This window comes from Bos indicus x Bos taurus, chromosome 6 (assembly GCF_003369695.1).
Source record: "Bos indicus x Bos taurus breed Angus x Brahman F1 hybrid chromosome 6, Bos_hybrid_MaternalHap_v2.0, whole genome shotgun sequence".
NCBI lineage: Eukaryota > Metazoa > Chordata > Mammalia > Artiodactyla > Bovidae > Bos > Bos indicus x Bos taurus.
This window is the reverse complement of record NC_040081.1, coordinates 59377550-59400798: the sequence shown is the minus strand read 5'-3', so window position 1 is coordinate 59400798 and position 23249 is coordinate 59377550. Positions and strand designations below refer to the sequence as shown.

The following is a 23249-nucleotide window of genomic DNA, read 5'->3' as shown; positions in this document are numbered from 1 at the left end:
TATGGCTGTTCTTCATCATAATAAGGCCCCATATAGCTGAGATCTTAGAGAAAAAAATTCTAAATTAGAGAGAAAAGAAGCAACCTTCTACATACAAATGATCTCATGCACAGCTTCCTCCCAGGAAAAAAAATTAAAATTTAAATGGACAAATGCCATAATAAAGGTAAATGCAAAATGCCAAGAGAATGCTGAGGACAGAGTGCTTAAAACTTCCAGGATGGTGGGGGTGGAAGAAGCAGAAAGGAGTGACATTTGAGATAGGTCTTGCAGAGCGGGGGAGAAAATGGGATTGGTGGATAGCATCCAGAGAGAAGTGGCCAGTGTCCAGGTGTGCGTAGGAGAAGGGTTTGTATAACGGGAGGGCAGAAAGTCAGCTTTTGAGACTGAAGCACAGGAGGGAGATCATTTTTAAAGGGACACTGAAGCCAATTTGTAAATGGCTCATTTCTGCATGGCAAGTATAAAATAACCTCCTTCCACCATCTCTCTCATTACCTTTCTCTTCTTCCCCAGCCCCACTTCACCAAGCCATCGCTGCCTCCAGATTGTGTAACATCCCCCAACTCTCCCTGCCTTTCCTGACTCAGTAATCTTAAGTGTAGGCTTCCCTTGTGGCTCAGCTGGCAAAGAATCCACCTGAAATGTGGGAGACCTGGGTTTAAATCCTAGGTTGGGAAGATCCCCTGGTGAAAGGAAAGGCTACCTACTCCAGTATTCTGGCCTAGAAAATTCCATGGACTGTAAAGTCCAAGGGGTTGCAAAGAGTCAGACACAACTGAGCAACTTTTACTTTCACTTTCAATCTTAAGTGTGCTGCTCTCGTCTCCTGAAATACCTTCTTCTCTGCTCTGACTCTTCCTGGTAAAATTTCGCCTGGCCCAGAGCCCAGCTCAGATGCCACCTCCTCCAGGAAGTCTTCCTGAAACTCCTCATAGGCATTATTTTTCTCCCTTATTTGAGCTCACATGTAATCTTTGAGTGTTTTTATGTTTACCTTTTGAATACTTAATACATGTCTATTGTAAAATTCAAAGAGGACAAAAATGAAAAATACATCTCTCTCATCTGCCTGCCCTTCAGGGCCTCAGGCCATTTTCCCAGAGATAACTATTATATGAAGTTTTTTATGCATTTTCCCAAAACTATTACATCATGACATGTATTCACAAACATATATGTATGAACAAATATGTGTAATTATGACACACATTTGCTCTTTTTTTAATATACAAACTATAGCATACTATTCTTTACTCCCTGGTGCTTTTCTCAATTTATTTTTTCTTTATCAGCAGATTTTCAGGCAATATCTCAAAGATATTGTGGATTTGGATTCCAGACCACCACAATAAGCAAATATTGCAATAAAGTGAGTCACATGAATTTTTTGGTTTCCCATTGCATAGTAAAGCTACACTTCAGTTCAGTTCAGTTCAGTTCAGTTCAGCCAGTCAGTATGTCCGACTCTTTGCGACCCCATGAATCGCAGCATGCCAGGCCTCCCTGTCCATCACCAACTCCCGGAGTTCACTCAAACTCATACTGTAAGTCTATTAAGTGTGCAATAGCATTATGTCTAAAAGTAATGCACATGTCTTAATCAAAAAGTAATTTATTGCTAAAAGATGCTAACCATCATCTGAGCCCTCATCAAGTCATAAACTTTCTATTGATGGAGAGTCTTCCCTCAGCGTTGATGGCTGCTGAGTGATTGGGGTGGTAGTTGCTGAAGGCCAGGGCAGCTGTGGCAGTTTCTTAAAATAAGACAAAACTGAAGTCTGCCACATGGATGGGCTTTTCCTTTCATGAACAATCTCTTGGTAGCATGCAATGCTGTTTTACCTACAGTAGAACTTCTCTCAAAGTTGGAGTCAATGCTTTTAAACCCTGCTATTGCTTTGAGAGCAAATGTTGGTAGAGAAGAGCATGGAGGGGCAGATGGTTCAACCTTCCTGCCTCTGATACCCTTTTCCGACTTTTCTTTTCACCTGTCTTTGACTGTCTTTCCTTTTCTACCTCCTACCTTGACACAGAGGCTTGCATGATCAATTATATCCAACTCTTTTGTGACACCATGGACTATACATAGCCCACCAGGTTCCTCTGTCCAAGGAATTTTCCAGGCAAGAATACTGGAGTGGGTTGCTGTTTCCGTCTTCATGGGATCTTCCTGACTCAGTGATCGACCTTGTGTCTCCTGAGTCTCCTGCATTGGCAGGCAGATTCTTTGGGAAACCACCCGTGATGCAGAGGCACGGGCACTAAAAAGCCTTCAGCTCTGGCACGTTTGCCAAACAAAGCATGAGGGGCCCTGACAGGCGTCTGGTTTCAAGACAGTGTTCAGTTGCGCCCATCTTAGCAGTACACAAGATAGAAAGAGAATTTGCACCTCTTTTCCTGGGAACATGTACCAGTCCAATTTAGCATCCACTGGCCTAACTTGTGACAGAAAGAACCTGTTAACATTTTGCACTCTAGAGAGTTTTCAGAGACTGGAGAAAATCCCCAGCCCATTTACAGACCACGGCAGCAGAACAACTAGGTAGGCAAGGTGTCAGAAAGGCCCAAAGGGGAATGTCACTTAGACCCCACAAAATCCCTCAGTTCTCTAAGGCATCCTCACGGCTTTTCTTGGCACAAAAAGCAGCCATTGGCCACGTCACTCATTTGCCTCCCAAATCTCCACACAGAAGTTCCCAGGCCTGTAAAAGTGGTCCCCACGACAGTAAAATGACCAGGTCCTAGCAGGGAATGGGACTGGGTAACCATCTTCTCTTGGCGTGGTAACTCGTGGCTCTCTCTAGATTATCCAGAGATCCTACCTGGAGTTTGGTGTTCATCCTTTAGGCCAACTCTCCCACCTCCACACAGGTATTCTCAACATGCATGAGAGGAGGCCTCATCCTAAATCTGTTTCTAATAGCAAGGACTTCCAGAAAACACTCCTTGTAGAATGGACTTGCCATTTCTACTCATTTTCGCCCTCATTTGTCTTAACTTCTTAAAGACAAGACAACTTGCCACAAAGGATAACTTTTCAAAGGAATACACACATGTTTTTATTATTGAATTCCTTATAATTTTAGAAAAATATTTAATAATATGGAGAAAAGTATATGACAACACTGTTACATGAAAAAAAAAAAGTGAGTTCAAAACAGTGTATACAACATGATCCTGATTTTTCAGTAAAATTAGAGAAAGGAATAAGAAGCTAAATCCAGATGTTAGTGATGTGCTGATTGGTGCAATCACAGATTTTTGTGTGCTTATCTATGTTTTACAAATTTCCTTTTAAAACATATACTGCTTCCAAGGACTTTCCAGATAGTCTAGTGGTTAAAACTCTGAACTTCCATTGCAGGGGATGCGGGACTGATCCTTGGTCAGGGAACTAAGATCCCACATGCCACACGGCATAGTAAAAAAAAGAAAATATATATATATATATATATATATATATATATATATACACACACTTCTTCTATAACAAGTGAAAGTGAAAGTGAAGTTGCACAGTCGTGTCTGACTCTTTGCAACCTCATGGACTGTAGCCCCCCAGGCTCCTCCGTCCATGGGATTCTCCAGGCAAGAATACTGGAGTGGGTTGCCATTTCCTTCTCCAGGGGATCTTCCCGACCCAGGGATTGAACCCAGGTCTTGGGAGTTGTAAAAGTAACTCATGACTCTGTAAAAGAAAATATAAATGCATCTTGCAAACATAAACGCATCTTCCTGGATAGAAATAGCATTTGCTAGTATCACCAGATACTGTAGTCACTTTCAAGAAAGTATCACACAGGAGACCCAGATCCTGGGTCAGACTCAGACTAATGAAATGATCCGGAACCAGTCCAGGACCTCCCCTCCCCCACCACAGTCACCTCATCTGTCAGATAAGCAGGTCTCACTGAGTCTGTAAGTTCCTTTCTTACTCAGTCTGGAACTCCTCATTCCTCTTTCAGATACCACTCACGTAAAAACAAAGCAAGCAAACAAACACACACTTTGGAATATTCCAGTGAAGTGTGGATTGTGCAGACTGCCCTGCTCAACATCGAAGAAAAATCTCTCAGGGGGGAACTCAGATTCTAGGGAAAGAGGCTTTTTGTGTAATAGAGATGACTACCACTGTTAGGATTTATGGGAATGTATTTCCTTTTGTTACTGAGTATCAGAAAGGTCAAGGGCATGCTTTAGCCTAAGGCTCACTTCATCTCTATGGTCTTGTGAAAGTGTAAGTGAAGTCTCTCAGTAGTGTCTGACTCTTTGTGACCCTATGGACTGTAGCCTACCAGGCTCTTCCATCCGTGGGATTTTCTAGGCAAGATTACTGGAGTGGGTTGCCATTTCCTTCTCCAGGGTATCTTCCCGATCCAGGGATCAAACCCCGGTCTTCTGGATTGCAGGCAGATGCTTTACTGTCTGAGCCACCAGGGAAGAACATAGTCGTGTGAATGGATCCTAATACAGGAAGTCTGTTAGCTGCGATTCTCTGTTCTTTGGCAATGCATGGAAGGTCACTGCCAGAGTACAATTCTCAGACTTGCTTGTTTTGTACGTTTCCATGGGTCACCACTCTCTTTTTTCTGGTCGATATCTCTTCGTATGAATGCATCTTCTCAGGAGATGACTGTCTAGTCATCTTCTTGTACTGGGCTACCCAAGTCTTGCCTTAATGATACAAGCCTACTTGAAATTACTTACAAGAGACAATAGTAAGTTTCCAAAAGAAACCCCAGGATATCAGCATTAGCCAATGTCTCAAATTCATAATTCCAAAGTGAACTGAAATGCAACAGAAGGTAATCCCCTAAATTCATTCCATCTTCCTCTAACCACCTCTTCACTTGTACATTATGTCTGTATCTTACAACACTCACGTATCTCATGCAGACATCCATCAGAACACTTCTTTGGGGTTTATCATGCCCAAAGTGCTTACCTTGTAAGATTAAATTCACAAACCTCCTCATGAACTCTTCAGTATTCCATTTCCTATGAAGCTGGACTAGCCCAGTGCACATGTGCGTGTATGTGTACAATCAGGAACTAGAAGAGTGAAGTTCATGCTTGCTAATTTTTTTTAACTTTTTGTTGCACCAATCAGCTTGTGGGATTTTAGTTCCCCAACCAGGGACTGAACCCCAGCCCTTGGCAGTGAGAGCACGAGTCCTAATCACTGGTCTGCAAGGGAATTCCCCACACTTGTTATTTTTCTAAAGTCCCAGGAAACTTGACTACCACAGAGTTAACTATCAGTAGGTAATTTCTTTTTTCTTTTTGCATCATGGGGCACAGAAAGAGACAGAGGACTTCCTTTCTGTGCCACATGCAAGATCTGTTATCCCATCTTCTCCTTTTAATGATATTCTCCAGGCTGTATTCCAGTGTCTTTTCAACTAGGAGTCATCACTGCTTCTCGTGCGTAGAACTGACAGTTCTGGGCTCCTCCTTTTTAAGGAGGACAGTAATTCAGAAGCATGTTGTAAGATCTCCCCAGCACAATTCTCCATCTGGGATCATCCAGAGGCCCAGCTCAGTGAGCCACAAGGAGATGGCAAAGGAAGCAGCTTCCCAGTCTATCAGTAGTAGCTGCCATCCTGATGATAAGGATCCCCCGAAAGAAAGTCTGACACGTGGGCTTCCCAATCAGCTCGTATAGCAGGCCCAGTCCGTGCCCTTCAGAGGACAGCCTTACCAGAAGGTACCGCCTCCACAGGGGACATCTGGGTGATGGGAATTCCCCTCCCTGCTGCGCATCCTTCCACCACTGAAACAGCCCTTTCTCCAGAGGTTCAGTGCTTTGTTGGAACGCAAATATCCTTGGAAGGTAAAGCCCTTTTTACAGTTTTCATATTTATAAGAATGTGTTCAAGTCTTATTCTATCGTCAAAGCCACTTTTGGTTGGAGGAGGAGAAATTTTCACAAAAAAGCAAAAACTGTATACAAAGAGAGTTAAGACACTGGACGATATCTTTTATTGGTCATTAATCCCATTCTGTGGGTCATTCCCTTCTATATACAGGCGCTTCCTAAACTGGAATAGCACTGGTGGCCTACCAGTCTCCTGTACTGTCTGCAGACTGATAATCTGAAGTGTCATTGATCTCAATTCTCAATAACACCATTCATGTGCTCATTCCTCCAATATGTACTGCACTCTAACTACGTGCTGGGCATTGTACTAAACGCTGCAAGTATTTAGTATTATCAGTTCAGTCGCTCAGTCGTGTCCGACTCTTTGCGACCCCATGAATCGCAGCACGCCAGGCCTCCCTGTCCATCACCAACTCCCAGAGTTTACTTAAACTCATGTCCATTGAGTCAGTGATGCCATCCAGCCATCTCATCCTCTGTCGTCCCCTTCTCCTCCTGCCCCCAATCCTCCCCAGCATCAGGGTCTTTTCCAATGAGTCAACTCTTCGCATGAGGTGGCCAAAGTATTGGAGTCTCAGTATAATATAATACTGACTACAGTATTAAAGAAACACTTGGTATTTATTCACTGCACTTGCCCCACAGTGATGTGATATACCATTAGCCCTGGGAAGTATCATTATTCTCAATTTACAGATTAAAAAATTTTTTTCCTTTGGTCATGCCACGTAGGATCTTAACTCCCCAACCAGGGATTGAAGCCAGAGCCACAGCAGTGAAGCACCTAGTCCTAACCACTGTACCACCAGAGAATTCCCTCAGTTTACAGATAAACTGATCAATGTCCAGGACATGAAGTCAGAGATCCCCAAATGCGAGCATCCTCAAAATCAGAATTTGTTTAAAATGTTTTCCTGGGCACCTCACGGGGACATTCACATTCAATAGGTCTGGGAAGAACCAGGGAGGCAATTTTCAAAGTACGAGTCATCAGAAGCAGTCAAATTGGAAAAACAGTGTTACACAGCTAAGTACAGCATTCCCATACAGCTTTTCATTTTACCTTCACAATCTGGAAAATATAATTATTATATTAATATCCCCAGTTTACATGTGAAGCAGCTTTGGCTCACACACATAACACACACACACACACACACAAAATTGTCCCCCCAAAACAAAATCCTAGTCTAGAGGCGAAAGCCCTAATCAGGAGTCAGGATATTTGGGTTCAATTTCATCTCTGTCATTGGCCTTGTAACCAGAAGTAACCACTCACCTCTAGGTGCTTCTTTCATTGAGTATAAGATAGGAGGGTTTCATTCCAGCTTGAAATGTTATGAAATGTAGATACCACTTATATTCCAACTCCTTAAGTAGAAATACCTTTTAAATAAGTATACCTAAGTGACTATTTCTCTTCAGGGGAATGCTAAGAGGGAAACTCAGTAAAACAAAGATATATTGCCCCTGAAGCATCAGGTGGATAAACCAAGCCATCCACAGCTCCATTTATTGAGTGCCATGGTGCCTGAGGCAAGCACCTTCATATCTGACCTCGTTTTATCCTCACGACAGTCCCACAAGGAAAACAGTACTATCCCCATTTTACAAATGTGATGACTGAGAGCCAGAGAAATTAAATAACTTGACCCTGCTTAACTCTAAAACCCTGAGCTTTACACCCTGCCTCCACACCTCCAATTCTCTCATGCAGAGAAGATCAGGAAATGGAAGGCAGAATCAAGCTAGTGAACCGTTTCCAGCTCCTAAATCTGGCCTTTAGGCTTGTCTCTTATAAGTGAATCCCCACGATGTTGGTTATTTATGTTAAAACACAAATAGTGTACAGTGGGTTTTAGCACTGCAAAGAAAACCACGTCCAGCTACTTACTGGCTCTCATCTATTGATGTTTGTCACTTTTAGCTATTATAACCAGCTTTTACCAATTGCTTTCTAGAAGCACAGCACTACAGTGGACATTGTGAGAGATTCCCTGCTCTCCTGGAATTTAGCCCATTGTGAAGACAAGATATAGATGCCCGAGTCAGGTAACTAACATTAAAGACATTACGTGCGTGTGTGCTAGGCTACTTCAGTTGTGTCTGACTCTCTGTGACCTCATGGACTGTAGCCCACCAGGCGCCTCTCTCCATGGGATTCTCTAGGAAAGTGTTGCCATTTCCTTCTCCAGGGGATCTTCCCGATCCAGGGTCAGAACCTGAGTCTCTTACGTCTCCTGCATTGGCAGGTGAGTTCTTCACCACTACACTTAATTACTTAATTGAGGTTTCCCAAGTGGCACAGTGGTAAAGAATTCTCCTGCCAGTGTAGGAGATGTAAGACACAGTTTCGATCCCTAGGTCAGGAAGATCTATTGCATTAGGAAATGGCAACCTGCTCCAGTATTCTTGCCTGGAAAATTCCATGGACAGCGGAACCTAGCAGGGTACAGTCCATGGGGCCGCAAGAATTGGACAGGACTGAGCACACATGTGCACGCATGCACGCACGCGTGTGCACACACACACACACACAATTAATTAAGTACACCAAAGAGTGAAACAGATCATAAACACTATAGGATTTTAAAAGAATTGGAATTATTTTTTAAAAAAGAAAAAGAAGGAAGGACGGGGGAAAAAAGAAAAAAGGATGGAAATGTGCCTGGGCTGGGGGCACTGTAAACAACTTGCAAAGGGAAGGGATATATATATATATGGTGGTGGTAGTTGGTGGTTTAGTCGCTAAGTCATGTTGGACTCTTGTGATTCCGAGGACTGTAGCCTGCCAGGCTCCCCTGTCCATGGGGTTCTCCAGGCAAGAATACTTGAGTGGGTTGCCATTTCCTTCTCCAGGAGATCTTCTCAACCCAGGAATTGAACCTGGGCCTCCTGCATTGCAGGCAGATGACTTACCAACTGAGCCATGAGGGAAGCCCATATATATATATGAGGCTTGCGACCTCATGGACTGTAGCCCACCAGGCTCCTCTCTCCATGGGATTCTCTAGGCAAGTGTTGCCATTTCCTTCTCATTATGGCTGATTCACGTTGTTGTATGGCAAAAACCAACACGACATTGTAAAGCAATTACCCTCCAATTTTTTAATTTTTTTAATTAAAAAAAAAGAACTTGCAAGAAAGCAGGGCTTAAACTAGGTTTTGAGGAGAAGGATTAAAAAGGTTGGAGATGAAGGAAAAGGTCTTCTGGGCAAGTGGAACTGCCTAAGGATTCCCAGGGGAAGTGACCTAGACTAGAGTCCCAAGGGGAGAGGATTTGGAAGGGTAACAAGAAAGGGATTGGCCTGTGCAAAAGCACAGAGGACTGAGAGCAAATATGTGCTTAAGAACAAAGTGGATCAGCATGCCTGGACCCTAGACCAGAACTGAGGAAATGATAGGAAAAGAGAATGAGAAGGTAGACCTTGCGCCCGTAAGAAACTGAAAGCTACTGAAGGCTTTTGGGTGGGGAAATAAGTTCAAATTACTGCCTAGGGTGATTGGTCCAGCTTTAAAACAAGTAAAATGGTTTTTCCACTCAACATACAAAATATATATATTGGGGGGTCTATATACTAATATACAAAGATGAATAGAACACAGTTCCCATTCTTAGGAAATTGCCAATCCAGTGAGAAAAGATCACCAATTACAAGATAATGTAAGTTGTTCCTTAATTTAATTTATGACATTATCTGTGGCAGGCATTGTTAGTTTTCTACTTAATATCCGAGCCTCTCTTTGTCATTAATAATAGAATCCAGGGCTTCCCTGGTAGCCCAATGGCTAAGACTCCACACTCCCAATGCAAGGGGCCTGGGTTCAATCTCTAGTTAGGAAATTAAACTCCATATGCTACAACTAAAGACTCCATATGCCGCAAGGAAGATCAAAGAACCTGCATGTCGGAACTAAGACATGGTGTAGCCAAATATATCAATAATATTTTCCTAAAAATAGAATTCAATTTTGTTGCAAGACAATGTGCAAGACCTTAGGCAATGGACCAGGCTTGGCCTAAGCCACCATTTCTCAACCTTTTTTTCATTATCATTTGCCTCAAAGCATTTTTAGACACTTTTTTCCTAATCATGCCACTCATTAAAATTTAATATCATAAACGTACTCTGTGTATGGCAAGCATACCTGTGCTTTATACATAAAAAGAGTAATATCTTTTTTCTGCCCCTCCTCCTCACCAATAAACAATTCTCCCCCATAGGAGTTATCATCATCATCATCCCATCTACCCTCACCCCACCCCTACCCATACCTCATCCTACTACACTCCCCACTTGCCTCCCTGTTGGGAATGCATAGCCTAAGACAATTATGTAACAATTCTACTTCCTGTTTCCTCACCCTCCTCACAACTGGGCTGGGCATGTAACCCAATCCTAGCAATGACAAGATAGTTGATATCTGTTGAGGAGATCTCTGGGAAAACTATTGTTTTCCTAGAAAATGCAGCAGCCACTGCCAGATCAGCCTCCTTTTTCCCGTCACCCAACTCTACGGCTTAATGGAGGCACAAGATCTCTCATCTTGCAGCTATGATGACACACAGGAAAACTGCAGAGGCACTATCATTGAGCCCTGAACCAGGGGCAGGAACATAGACCTCCAGACTTCTGGCTATGAGGGAGAAATGAATCCATTTTTTTTGTAAGCTATTGTTAGGTATCGTGCAACTTGCAGCTGAAAGCTCTGCTAACTGATATGTTGTGTGTCTCATGAACCATAACTTGTCTAACATAACCATGAATTACTGTTAAACCAAAGCCAGAGAGAAGCACAAACAAAAGCAAACAAAAATGTGATCAGAAATATTATGCAGTCAAACAGGAGATTTTGTTCATGTTTTAAAGGAAAATGCTTTCCTTCACTTATCAACTTTTCAAATAAATGTTAAAGCATTTGAAATAATATTTAGCATTTGAAACTAATAAACTTTAAGATATCTGTTACTGTGCAGAAAAATGGTCATGAAAGGCTACAAGTTAATTTTGCTACTTTATAACAAATGATTTGCCTAGTAGGTATCTTTCAAAATATTTGAAAAGTCAATTATTTCTAAATTAAATATTTAAGAAACATAAGGAATATGTGCTTCTTAAAGGATCCCTCTGGGAATCTTTTCCCGTGTTAAAAAACTTTTAGATAAACATCTATATTCATCATTTGAATATCATATATTTTACTTAAATTCTGATACTAGTTAAAGCTAATTCTCTTATTTTAAAAACATAAATCAAACCTATTTAATAACTCCAAAATCTCTCATAAAAGTGATTTTCAAGGTTCAAGATAAAAGAAACTTGAAATCCCTTTAAAGCTAAAGATCATTTAAATCTTAAAAGATAAAATTTAATTATAGGCTTAGGACTATCAAGCACTAGGTTTTCTTCAAGATGTCAAAATAATTCTCACATCAAAATCATTTTACTAGTTTCACTATTAACCTCACCCCATAAATTGACTTTCTTTTAAAAAGATTTTTTCCTTTTTATTATAAAAATAATATATGCAAATCACAGAAAATATAGGAAACATAAAAACCATATATAATTTTACCATACACTAGATGATAACTTTTAACATACTGGTTTATCTACTTCATATTCTGAATTCATGTAAGAATATATAAGCCTTTTTAAATAAAAATATATGATTTTAAACTCTGATTTTTTTCTCACCTATTAAACATTCTTCAAAAAATTACTGTGTTGAAAAGCTTTGCTTTTATAGTAAAACACTTGCTGTTTTCTTAGGATCAATTCTTAGAAGCAGTCACAGGATAGGACATTTTAAGGCTATTCCTTCAGACTGCCCAGTTACTTGCAATTTTTCTTAAAAGAATGGCCTTTCCATAGCCGCCTAAAGTAATTTAAAATAATAATTTAGAACAGAGCATATTACATGGTGAATAGAAGGATTCACCATGTGAATCCTTTTTCCCTGACTGGAGATATTATTTATAAATTGTACTTTGGCCTTTATTTTATAGGAAAAGGAAAAACTTGATAATAATTTAAAAGTTCATCAAACTCTTAAACAAACTCTGATGAACTCAAAGAGTTCATCAAACTCTTTGAAGGCAAGTGAATTTGCTTTGTTATTTACCCTACATTTTTGTAATTACTTTGTTAAAGATCTAGTATATAAGAATCATTAAGCACTTGCAAAATTGGCAAAAGAAACAAGCAATTATAATCGGTAGGTAAAATAATGAAATACATACCTGTTGAGAAATAAAACCAGTCATGACCAAATATATAAAGGAGCACTAATACTGAAAACTCCAAACAGGGTAAATGTAGGAAAAATTTTAAATATGATCACTTCAGCCCTCTAAAGAAAAGAACAATAAATCCGAGGGAGCTTCAAGATAATATAACTTCATAAGATTGACTGGTCACAGGTCGGAAGAAAAAGTTGAATATGAGCTTAAGCTGAAAAGGCTGGTGACTTTTCTTCTTGAGTGCAGTTGCACAATTTAGTTTCTAAACTGAAAACCACAAGAGTCTAGCCCCTGTTGGAAGACAAAACTTTTGTTTTTCCTTCCATATTTGTGTGTGTTGGGTCTTTCCTGGATGACATATCAAATGGGTAGCCCTTGGGGAAATCCAAAACTATTGGTTTGGGTTTTCAACGTTTGGTCCAAGTTTTACGTAGAACTTCCCTGTCACGATGCCAAAACTGCCTGTGTGTTTTCATGGCTCTAGAATTTAATAGAAACATTGCCATAATCTACATCTTGAAATCTCTTTTCCTGAGATGTAGAGAACAAAAAGGAAGAAAAGATACCTATGGGAGTCAGCAAAGTTGCTTGCCCATCATTAATTCAAGTGATCCATTTAATCATCAGCTATATTTCTCTTATGTTAAGAAGCAACGTTCAAGCGCCTTTCTACAGTTTCTGCACATCTTGGAGGGAAAGCACTAGCATGACGGTGTTTTTAATACGTGAAAACCTAAGTACTCATAAATAAAATATATACATGTATATTTAGATTAAAAGCATATGCTACATTTTTTACAAATATGTGTTAGTATTTTCCTTCTCCAAGGGACCTTCCCAACCCAGGGATGGAACCCATGTCTCCTGAAATGGCAGGTAGATTCTTTACCTCTGAGCCATCAGGGAAGCCCATTATAAAGTCAACATCATTACAGATATTTCTAATATTACCAGATAGTTTGTGCCTAGGAATAGAGTGACAGTATCATTTGTCATATCAACAAATGTAGGAAATTGTGGTACTGTCAACATGTAAGGTTTTTCTGACTTTCCCCTCCTATTTCCTGTATATATGTCCAACACCCTCTTCTACTTCCTTATTATAGCCAGAGGAAGAGAGAGAGTGAGTGAATGACTATCGATATAAATTACAGCAAGTTATAGTCCAAAGTTATTGGAGCTCAAGGAAAGTCAGGTTTTATCCCCCCATAAAAATATACCAAAGGGATTTCTGAACTCTTTAAGGGTATTTGCAGCAGATGACAATGGTCTTACATTATTTAAATTTGAATCCCAATACATGGCCCTCCTTTGTTAGAAGGATTAATCACAGGCATTCTTATACTTCTTAATCATGGTTGAGATCATTTTCAGCTCAAGATTGGAACAAAGACAGCTAGAATTTTTTGTGGCAACTGAGAAAAAGCTTCATGATAAGATATGTGTATTTATTATTATTTTTTTTAGTGCTTAAGAAGGAGGCACCTGGAATAGCACTAGGGAAAACAAAGGAAAAGTGGGGATTCTACTTTTCAAAGGAGCCTCTGAAAAGAAAGGAAAAGTATGGAGAAAAAGACAAATGTCAGTCAGTTTCCCACATCAGCAATTAGGTTGCTAGGCAGAATGCTGAAGCAGGGGAAGCAATCTGCAGGAGAAAAGGGGAAGAAGAGTTTGCCAGTGGCCTTTGGAGCACGTGGGATATTTTTGTTTTCTGAGCTCTAACTGAGAATTCTATATGCAATATTATTATTTAAATGCATTAAATGTATTAGGGCCTTCCCAGGTAGCTCAGTAGGTAAAAAAATCCACCTGCAATGCAGAAGATGCAGGAGACTTGTGTTCAATCCCTGGGTCAGGAAGATTCCCTGGAGGAGGGCATGGAAACCCATTCCAGTATTCTTGCCTAGAGAATCCTTTGGACAGGGGAGCCTGGCAGGCTACAGTCCACTGAGTCACAAAGAGTCACACACAACTGAAGTGACTGACCAGGCACACATGCAAAAGTATTAAATTAAAATACATTTAATAAGGACTTCCCTGGCAGTACAGTGGCTAACATTCTATGCTCCCAATGCAGAGGGCACAGTTTCAATCCCTAGTCAGGGAACTTGTATCCTGCACACTGTGGTCATGGCCAAAAATAATAATAATAAAATACACAGAATACATCAAAAAACACATTGAATACACTGAGTTGACATTGGCAGGAGCTGTAGTCATACGTTTGTAATAATTAAAATGGTTGTAGAAGGTGAAGTACACGACTTACTTAAATATATATTGGTATTTGTTACAGATTTTCCTATTCTACCTCAAAGAAAGACGTATAATCCTTACATTATGCCAAACCAAGAGAAGCCTGATTCAATATCACAATTTCACTAATTTCACAATTTGTTAAGCCAATTGTATATACTTTATCTCTGGAGGGTTGAAGATGGTGCAATTCCCCTCCCCATACTGTATCTCCCCCACTCTCAAGTCTCCTGCATCTCATTATCACTTTCAACAGAGTTGACCAGTTTAAACAGATGAATTTGGGGTAAATCTCCATACCCTGCCTAAGTCCCTATCACTGTCCAAGTGGACAGTACATTAACAAAGGCATGAACTTTCAACCAAAAACACCTACTTCCCCAAATTACAAGTCAGATACCCATTAATGGAAGATGGCCAACTGGGCTTCTGTGGTCTAGAGGCTACACAGGAAAAGTACTATCTCCAAAATCAGGGCCCTAACAGATGTTCAGCTTCAGATAGGAAAATCAACATTTATCACTCCGAAGTGATCACATTACACACAAGCTAATAATGCCTTTTGCCTCTAAAAGTAGCCTGGCTGGGTATCCAGTACTCACTGAGCACCACTCGCTACACTCTGGAGTTGGCTAGATCGGTATTCAAAACCTGCCTGCATTTCTTGTGCCAAGTAGGTACCACACGACAGTCAGTAAGACATTAAAGTAGAATCTTAGAGACTATTTTCCAGAATGGCTACTGATCTTGGCCTCACATAAGAGAATTTAGAATTATGGACTTAGAACATTGGTCATATATACTCTGACAAGAACCAGCTCTAGCCCCACATGTTTACCCAGCTTAAGGATCCAGTGCTATAAAACTACATGTGTACCTGCCCTCTTGTCCTCTTTTTACTATCAATTTTTCTCTCTAGCAGCTAAGTCCAACATCAGCAATGACCAGGATTTTTGCAACTTCTGCAAGGCCTCCTCTGTTGCATTGACAGTCTCTGAGCAGGATTTCTTAATATGAGGCATCTGGACTACTGATCTTCCATGGATGCACTCTGAATGTTAGTTGCTCAGTCATGTCCGACTCTTTGCAACCCCATGGACTGTAGCCCACCAGGCTCCTCTGTCCGATGGAATTCTCCAGACAAAAATACTAGGGTGGGTTGCCATTCCCTTCTACAGGAGATCTTCCTGACCCAGGGATCAAACCCGGCTCTCCTGCATTGCAGGCAGATTCTTTACCATCTGAGCCACCAGGGATGCACTCTAAAGGATATCCCTAAATCTCCTAAAAGTGTATGACAAATATGCAGTTTCTATACATGGGCTTTTTCTCAGGGATATGGTCTTTGGTTCTCATCAGATTCTCAGAGGAATTTATGAACATCCTGAGAGACTAGTGCCCCGACGATAGGGAATGTGAAATATTTTTTTTAATTGAAGAATTTTCAGCATAAAGTAGAAAAAAAACAAAATATTAAAGATGATTTGAGAGCTTATTACTGTCACTAAAGTTTTAAAGCCAGGTGAAATCAATAATCTCAGTACCAATGGCTTCTGCTACTGCAATGCATTTACTTCAATATGTTTATTTTGTGATACATACGTTGTTATTATGGCGCATGTCTGATGTTATTACTTTGAGGGCTATAGTTCTCTATATAAAATACTACATTTCATCAAACATCAGGCTTTCTTTACCTCTTAAATGTGATATTATTATACACTACAGCTCAAACATTTTCTAAACACGGCAATGTGTATTCTCCTCCAGGTTTATGCTTGATGATCACTTCCCAATGATTTGAAATAGAATATTCATGGGTCTTCAATTCTCCATTTGACCATTTTTCTCTGTGCTTCCTTCTTGTAGATCCCCTGCTCATAGCTGCTTTCAGTTGGTCCAAATGCCTGTAGAAGGGAATTTTACGGCATAATCTACATTCCCCTTTAAGGGGTATCACGAGTGTGGCCTTCTGGTTTTAGTTTGTTTCTATAGATTCAACACAATAGTTTGTCCCTTTGGGGCTTTCTCTGTTGTCACTCCTCTTTTTGATCCTAAGCCTCAAGGTATTAGTAGGCTTGCTCGCAAACACACACACACACACACACACACACACACACACGCGCGCGCGCGCACATTCTCTAAGCCAACCCAAACTATCACCTTTAATCCATTAGCATTTCTCAAAGTATGATCTGCAGACCATTTGTTTCAGAATCTTTATGAGGCCAGAGGACTAGTTAAAAATATTCCTGCCAACCTCCAGACCAATTGGATCAGAATCCATGGTGGTAAAAGCTGCTTTTGTTAATACATCCCCCATCCATCCAGCTGAGATTAGAGAACCCATGATTTACAAGAATCATTTTCTTCCTGATTTGAGCCCTATTGTTTTGAGATCTAAATGGAACTACTTTCATACTCATCTGACTTGCCTCTGAGATCAGCATCTCTTTGTCTTTTCCTAAGAAATCTTCTTCCCTCTCTCTTGCCTTTGACAGTAGCTTTTCTCTGGGCTCTTCCTCAATCTCCATAGGCAGCCAGTGGCTTCTTTCTTCCAGAGCTGCCCTAAGGAAACCTCCTTAGCATCCACCACTTCAGACTGCCTGGATCCTAACACCATTTACTCTACCTGGGGTTCACAGCACATATTTGCATGTCAAAAGCAAGCCCCATCTGGCCCACAAAACTCCTCTTAGCCTTGCCCTTAAATATTAAGACTACTTAAAACCGCTTATTTACAGTCTTTCTCCGCATTTTTAAGGCACACACCACTCCTACAATACATGAACTAAAAACAAAATTCTAGTATCTCACCATTCTAACATAAATGCTTTATTTTTTGGTGTTCACATTTCATCCTTATTCATAACAAAACCAGAATGTGACATGAAAACTGTAATCCTGATTTTCTAATTTAACACCATATCAAATATATTTTCATAGCTACTGTTAATGATGACCTTTAAGACTATAAATATTGCACAGGTATTAGTGCTGCCAGATCACTTTTGGTTATTATTTAGGCTATTTTTGGATCATTCTGTCCTAATAACAATACAGTTTCATAATAACAATACATAATGAACAATACAGTTCATGCATGTTACTTTTTTCCTTCTTTGAATTATTTATTTAGAATAAATTCCCAGAGGTAGAATTAATGGATCAAAGTGTATGAGCATTTGGATAGCTCTTGACACATATTGCCAAGTTGCCATGGTTGTATTTTATACATTTCCTAAGCAATATGCTGGTAAATGTTTATTTAATAGATTTTTCTCAAAGGAAAAGAAAAAAGGGTGGAGTTTGATTTATAGCATTTGCCAATTTTGTGGTATAAATACCCCTATCGGGTCCGATTTCAAGTGATGAACATGATATCACTGAATACAGATGTTTCATAGCATCATTATATGATATATTGATATAATATATATATCACATCATTATAATATTTCTATCACACAGATAAATTGGAGATGATAACTTCAAAAGCACAGATGACAGAAAAATATTGTAAATAATCAGGAGTAATAAGATTTTTGAATATTACATTTATTTTTAATATAAATTATTGAACTGGGATTTATAGAATTTAATTTTTAATAGTGACTGTTTAACAACTGGTTTGGAAATTTTCTGGAATAACACAATCAGTTCTTGCAAGCAAGTACAGGCTCCCACATATATCTCACTAGATATTGCCTATATCTCACTAGATATTTTGCAAAAGCACACCTTTTTTTTTCATGGAAGCCATTGAAAATTCACCTGATTCCATCTGTGCCACAAGCAACAGCCATGCTTTTAAGTTAGCAAATTATGATAATGCATAGTGAATAAAACATAATCCAAAAAAAAAAAAGAGAGAGAGAGAAAAGAACAGGAGGTCTATGTGAGTAAATTCATTCTGCCCACTCTCCCCTAATTTGGGTAATACACTCTTCATCCATTCATTTTACTGGTGTTTTTTCCATGGGTCACCTATTAAAAAGCACTCAATCATTTATTTACTTGAACGATGACTGGATAACTATATGTAGTTCTCATGGCACATATTATGAGAACCATATTGATGTTACCTAACCACTGTCTTCATTGGTTTTCTTTTCTACGAAATGGGGAAGAGGTCACTGCTGACTTCAGTTTTACAGGAAACTAATGTAGTGATTAGAAGACTTCAATTTATGCTCAAAGAAGCAATCGAGTATTCCGTAATGCTTTGAAATTTTCTTCCAAAAGTAATTCATTAGTATTGTGTTTTACTGGAAGAGAGACGTGGGAGAGTGATTTGGCACTATCTCATGTGAAAGCCGTACTGGAGAAAGAAATGGCAACCCACTCCAGTGTTCTTGCCTGGAGAATCCCAGGGACGGGGGAGCCTGGTGGGCTGCTGTCTATGGGGTCACACAGAGTCGGACATGACTAAAGTAACTTAGCAGCAGCAGCAGCAGCATGTGAAAGCAAATTCCTGTCTTTGCGCTTTCCGTGACACTGAATAGCCTCTACATGTCTATAACACTTCAGGATTTTTCAAGTAGCACCCTACATTTGCAAGTTAACATGTAAATATGGTTAACAAAAACTCTAAACATACATACTTGACCAAATCATCCCACTTCCAGAAATTCTCCTAAGAAATAAATTCAAAACAAAGGAAAATGCTTTTGTGTGATATTAACAAGGGCTTCCCTGGTGGCTTGGATGGTAAAGAATCTGCCTGCAATGCAGGAGACCTGGTTTCAATCCCTGGGTCAGGAAGATCCTCTGGAGCAGAGAATGGTTACCCACTCTAGTATTTTTGCCTGGAGAATTCCATGGGCAGAAGAGCATGGCAGGCTATATAGTCCATGGGGTCACAAAGAGTTGGACGTGACTAACCAACTAATACACACGCACGTTAGTAGCAATAGAGGGAAGATGGTTTTACCTCTTTTCAGCACTTACTCAACTTACCATCTTGGTGCTGGGGCCCTGGTAGGAGAGTTTGGATCAATGGCTCCCAAATGCTCACCTACAGAACAATTGTCTCTAAATCACTTGAGTGGGAAAAAATTGTGTATTTTTATCACACAGATTCCTGGACCCCACTCCAGGACTGGGGTGTGATACAAGAGAATTGCTAATTTTGAAAATCTTCTCAAAGGGTTTTGATGTCCAGCCAACTTGAGGAACTATGATTCCAGGCCAGAACCAGACAAATCAAACCAAATGATCCAAACTGAACAATGATCCAAATCTGGGAACAGTATGATGACTTTCTACATGAGGCATCAAGAAGTTGCTTAGGGCATTCAAGCAGCAGTTGGAGTCAAATGACTGAAAAGCCTCAGAGGAGAAGCCTTAATTCTGGCACCTTCCACGTCCCTCTGTTCATCCTTTCCATCTCTGATCCCCACCCCTCACTGCCCAGCCCAGCATTCGATACTGTGAGGCTGCTTTGTAGCATGTTCCACTTTGGTATCCATCCGAACTTGTGTCCTCCCTTTACATACACAAAGCCCCCAAATTTCCACCCTGAGAATATAGTGGAGCTCTATTAAAAAAAAATACTATGATAAAACCAAAGTAATCTACATGTGCAGTTGAGAATCTCCTGCATAATGAGTATACTGGCCGTATACCCATTTTTAAAGGGCATTTTCTAAAGCCAAAAGAATCTCTGATCTGAAGAGCAGAATGGGAAAGCAAGATGCTTTTTAATCTTGGCTTTTGTCCAGATCCAAGCATCCAGAATTTAAATAAGCACTATGGGCATTCATTGTCAAAATGGTCCAGATTTCTAAATAGAAATGGATTTTTAGCAGTGCCTTCTCAGCACTAAAATTAAAATATATCATAAAATACATAATTTCACTTAAACAGCCCAAACAAGTTACTCATTTATCTCTAATTCCAAGTCCTCTATAATTCCACCCAAAGCATTCAGTGAGCATCAACCATAGATGTCCACAAATAGTATAGCAGTCACTCAGAGAGTTGTCTTATACGTCTGAGAATTTGCTAAGGAAAGGCTTAAAAAATCTATTTCTAATCTTGTTTCCCTTTTCTCATGTACATTACCACTATAATACATCTAACCCTGTGCCTTGTCTATTCTTGGTGCTAAAAAAAAATGTTAAATCTCAGCCTCTACCTATCACTCCCACTTTCCTTTGAAAGGAATACTGGCATTAAAAAAGTAACTTTACAGATATGTTGTTCCTAAGCCAGGGACCATGCCGTCTTCATTCTAGTGTTCCCATTCTTGATAAGAATTGTAATAGCTACACTTACTGAGAGTTTATTTTATCCCAGGCACTAGGCTAAATACTTTACATGTTTTTATCTCTTTTATCCCTACAACCAACCTCTGAAGTAGATATTTTAATTTATTGTTAGAGCTACTTTACATATTTTTTTTAATGAGGATTAAAGAAGTTAAGTAATGAGTCTGAGGTTCTCATAGGTGAGAAGTAACAGCACCAGGATTCGACACAAGGCAATCTAGCTCCAAAGTCTGGGTTTGTATTCTGGGAGGCACTTTTGTTATGTGGATGCAGATATTTCATAGTCCAGGGGGAAAAAGTATTCGGAATCATTAGGGAAAGAACAGCAGCATATCCACAACTTATCATTCAGACACACCAAGGAAGTAACAGATGAGATTTGGGGTCTGACTGTTGAAGAATGGAGATTTGCTTATAATTAGTCAATCAGCTTGTCCTCTCAAGAGGAAGTCTACTTCAATTACCAAATGATTGAAGGGCCTCCTTAGCAGGTAGTAACCAAAAATGGAGCTCTTATAGGTACCGTAAGCCACACAAATCTTTCTCTGCATTAACAATGTACAAGGGGAAGACAGTAGAAGGAGGGCAAGTGGAGAATCACAGATGTGGGAGATACATGAGGAAGCCCGGAGCACGAAGAAGCAAGGATCCTGAGGCAACCTCGCACATGGAATTGTTAGAGCTGTAAGTGTTGAGAAAGAAGTGCCCAAAGGCCTAAGAATACTAGACAGCCACTGAATGCAGTAGACTCTTCTCCTCAGCAGCCTTGCCTTTCTAGGTCTTCCATAACCCATCTACACCTTAATTTTTCAACCTTATTTCCTACCAAAGTGTAAAACAAGCTTTCATCTTTTCTCAGGTCAATTTCCTTAAGTGGGATGGTCATCTTCTAGTCAGTCTCACCTTTGTGCCTTTGCCCACACAATTTTTCCAGTGTGAATTAACCCCCTTTCCATCTACTCAAATCTCTCATCTTTCCAAGTCCTGTGTCTTTCAGACTACTCAAGCTTTCCCTCAAATCTCATTCTCAGAACTCCTATAACTCTTACAGCCTATGGTCATTCCATCTATTCCTTAATTCCCATCTTGCACTGCTTCCTGGATTTTAGTTCTTATCACATCTACTAGATCCTTCAAAATAGAGAATCTTTACATTTATCTTACATCCTGCATAACACCAGTTTAGAATCAACAAGTGATAATCAACTACTTGCGGCTTTCTTGAATATTTCAATATTAGCTTTAATTTAGTAAAGAAACCCAAACCAGTGATTTCTCTAACTTTATTTAGTTACAACCCAGGCTACCAAGTGATACCTCACAGCCTATCTCCAAATCAGACCACTTCAAAAAACTAAATTTGATTTCATTTAAAAATATGTACTTATACATCAAATATCACTTTTAGAAAAAGGGACTTTAGCATTGAGAATAGGTGAAACTACAAGCTAGGAATTTCAGATATGAATCTACATCATTTGGATTTTGGTTCTGTTTCTTTTCTGAATTAGAAAATTTTTAAACTCATATTTGCACAGTTTAGAGGATCTTTGGATTTACTTCATCAAACAGGATGATATTTAAACTACCAAAATATTTGAGCTCAATCATAGCCAATTATAAGCATATGAATTCTCTAGGAGACTATCTGGAAAACCAAAAAGCCAACTATATAATGTTTAATGTTTCAGAAACTAAATGCATCCTGTTAGACTTGGGCAGGCATGGGGAGTAGCTGGATATCAAACTAACTCCCTTTGCCTGAGTAACACTGTTCTATACTTCATAACAAGTTGAACAGAGTAATCACTATGTTGAATCTATAGTAAAAGCTAAATAAAATCAGAAAGATTTCTTTTGACAGTGAATAAATATTTTTAAAGAAGTCAAAGTCTTACCTGTTGTAGAATGCTGAAGAAATTTCTTGACACCAAAATGACTGACTCCGGAAGTCAAATTTGTTCAGTGCAGGTAAGTAAAAACAAAAGCAGCCCAAGTCATTTCACTGCTATGATTTCCTTCTAGGATCTATCTTTTCTCGCATTGGAAGACCTAAAATTTTGAGAGCTGGGCTGGTAGAGAATCAAACCCAAGATGCTTGGGTTTGGTGTGAGTGGTGACTGAGGCAGCAGGAACAATCCGAATGTGACAAAAGAGATTAGCAAGTTCCTGTGCATAAGTCAATTTCCTGTAGCTGGCTTCTCCGAAGAGAGGGTTTCATTTGTGTGGGTTTAGTGATGTGTGTATGTGTGTGTGCACGTGTGTTTTCCTCCATGACAATATGAAAACTTCCCCAGAATGAGAGACAGAATAAGACCTTTGCTGCATGGCAGATTTGTGTTGAATTTATCACTTCTCCGGGGACCATTTCCCTCTCCCCTTCCCCCAATTTCCCACCAGCAAACCACCTACTTAAAATTGTGGAAAGGAAAAGTAAAAAACCAAGATGATTCCTTAAGGAAGTGAAACAAACCAAGAAAAAAAAAAAAGGCCACAGGGCCACTCCACAGACTGGTCTTGGTTCATTGAAGCTTAGGAAAAAGCACCTTAGATCTTCATGTCAACTTGGTGAACATACTGACTATGGAGGGAA

At 39.8% G+C, this 23249-nt stretch overlaps 1 protein-coding gene across 2 annotated transcripts in view; it reads right to left on the bottom strand.

Moving 5' to 3' along the window:
* RHOH (ras homolog family member H) overlaps nucleotides 1-23006 on the bottom strand; it is a 42138-nt gene extending 19132 nt beyond the window's left edge. The window contains exon 1 of one of the 2 annotated variants that reach the window (XM_027544316.1): nucleotides 22555-23006. The gene's annotated coding sequence lies outside the window, so the exon portion shown is untranslated. Of the gene's footprint in view, nucleotides 1-4948; nucleotides 5076-22554 lie in introns of those variants that run through there. The other variant, XM_027544318.1, reaches the window with a different exon arrangement.
* Between the last annotated feature and the right edge of the window lie 243 nt (nucleotides 23007-23249).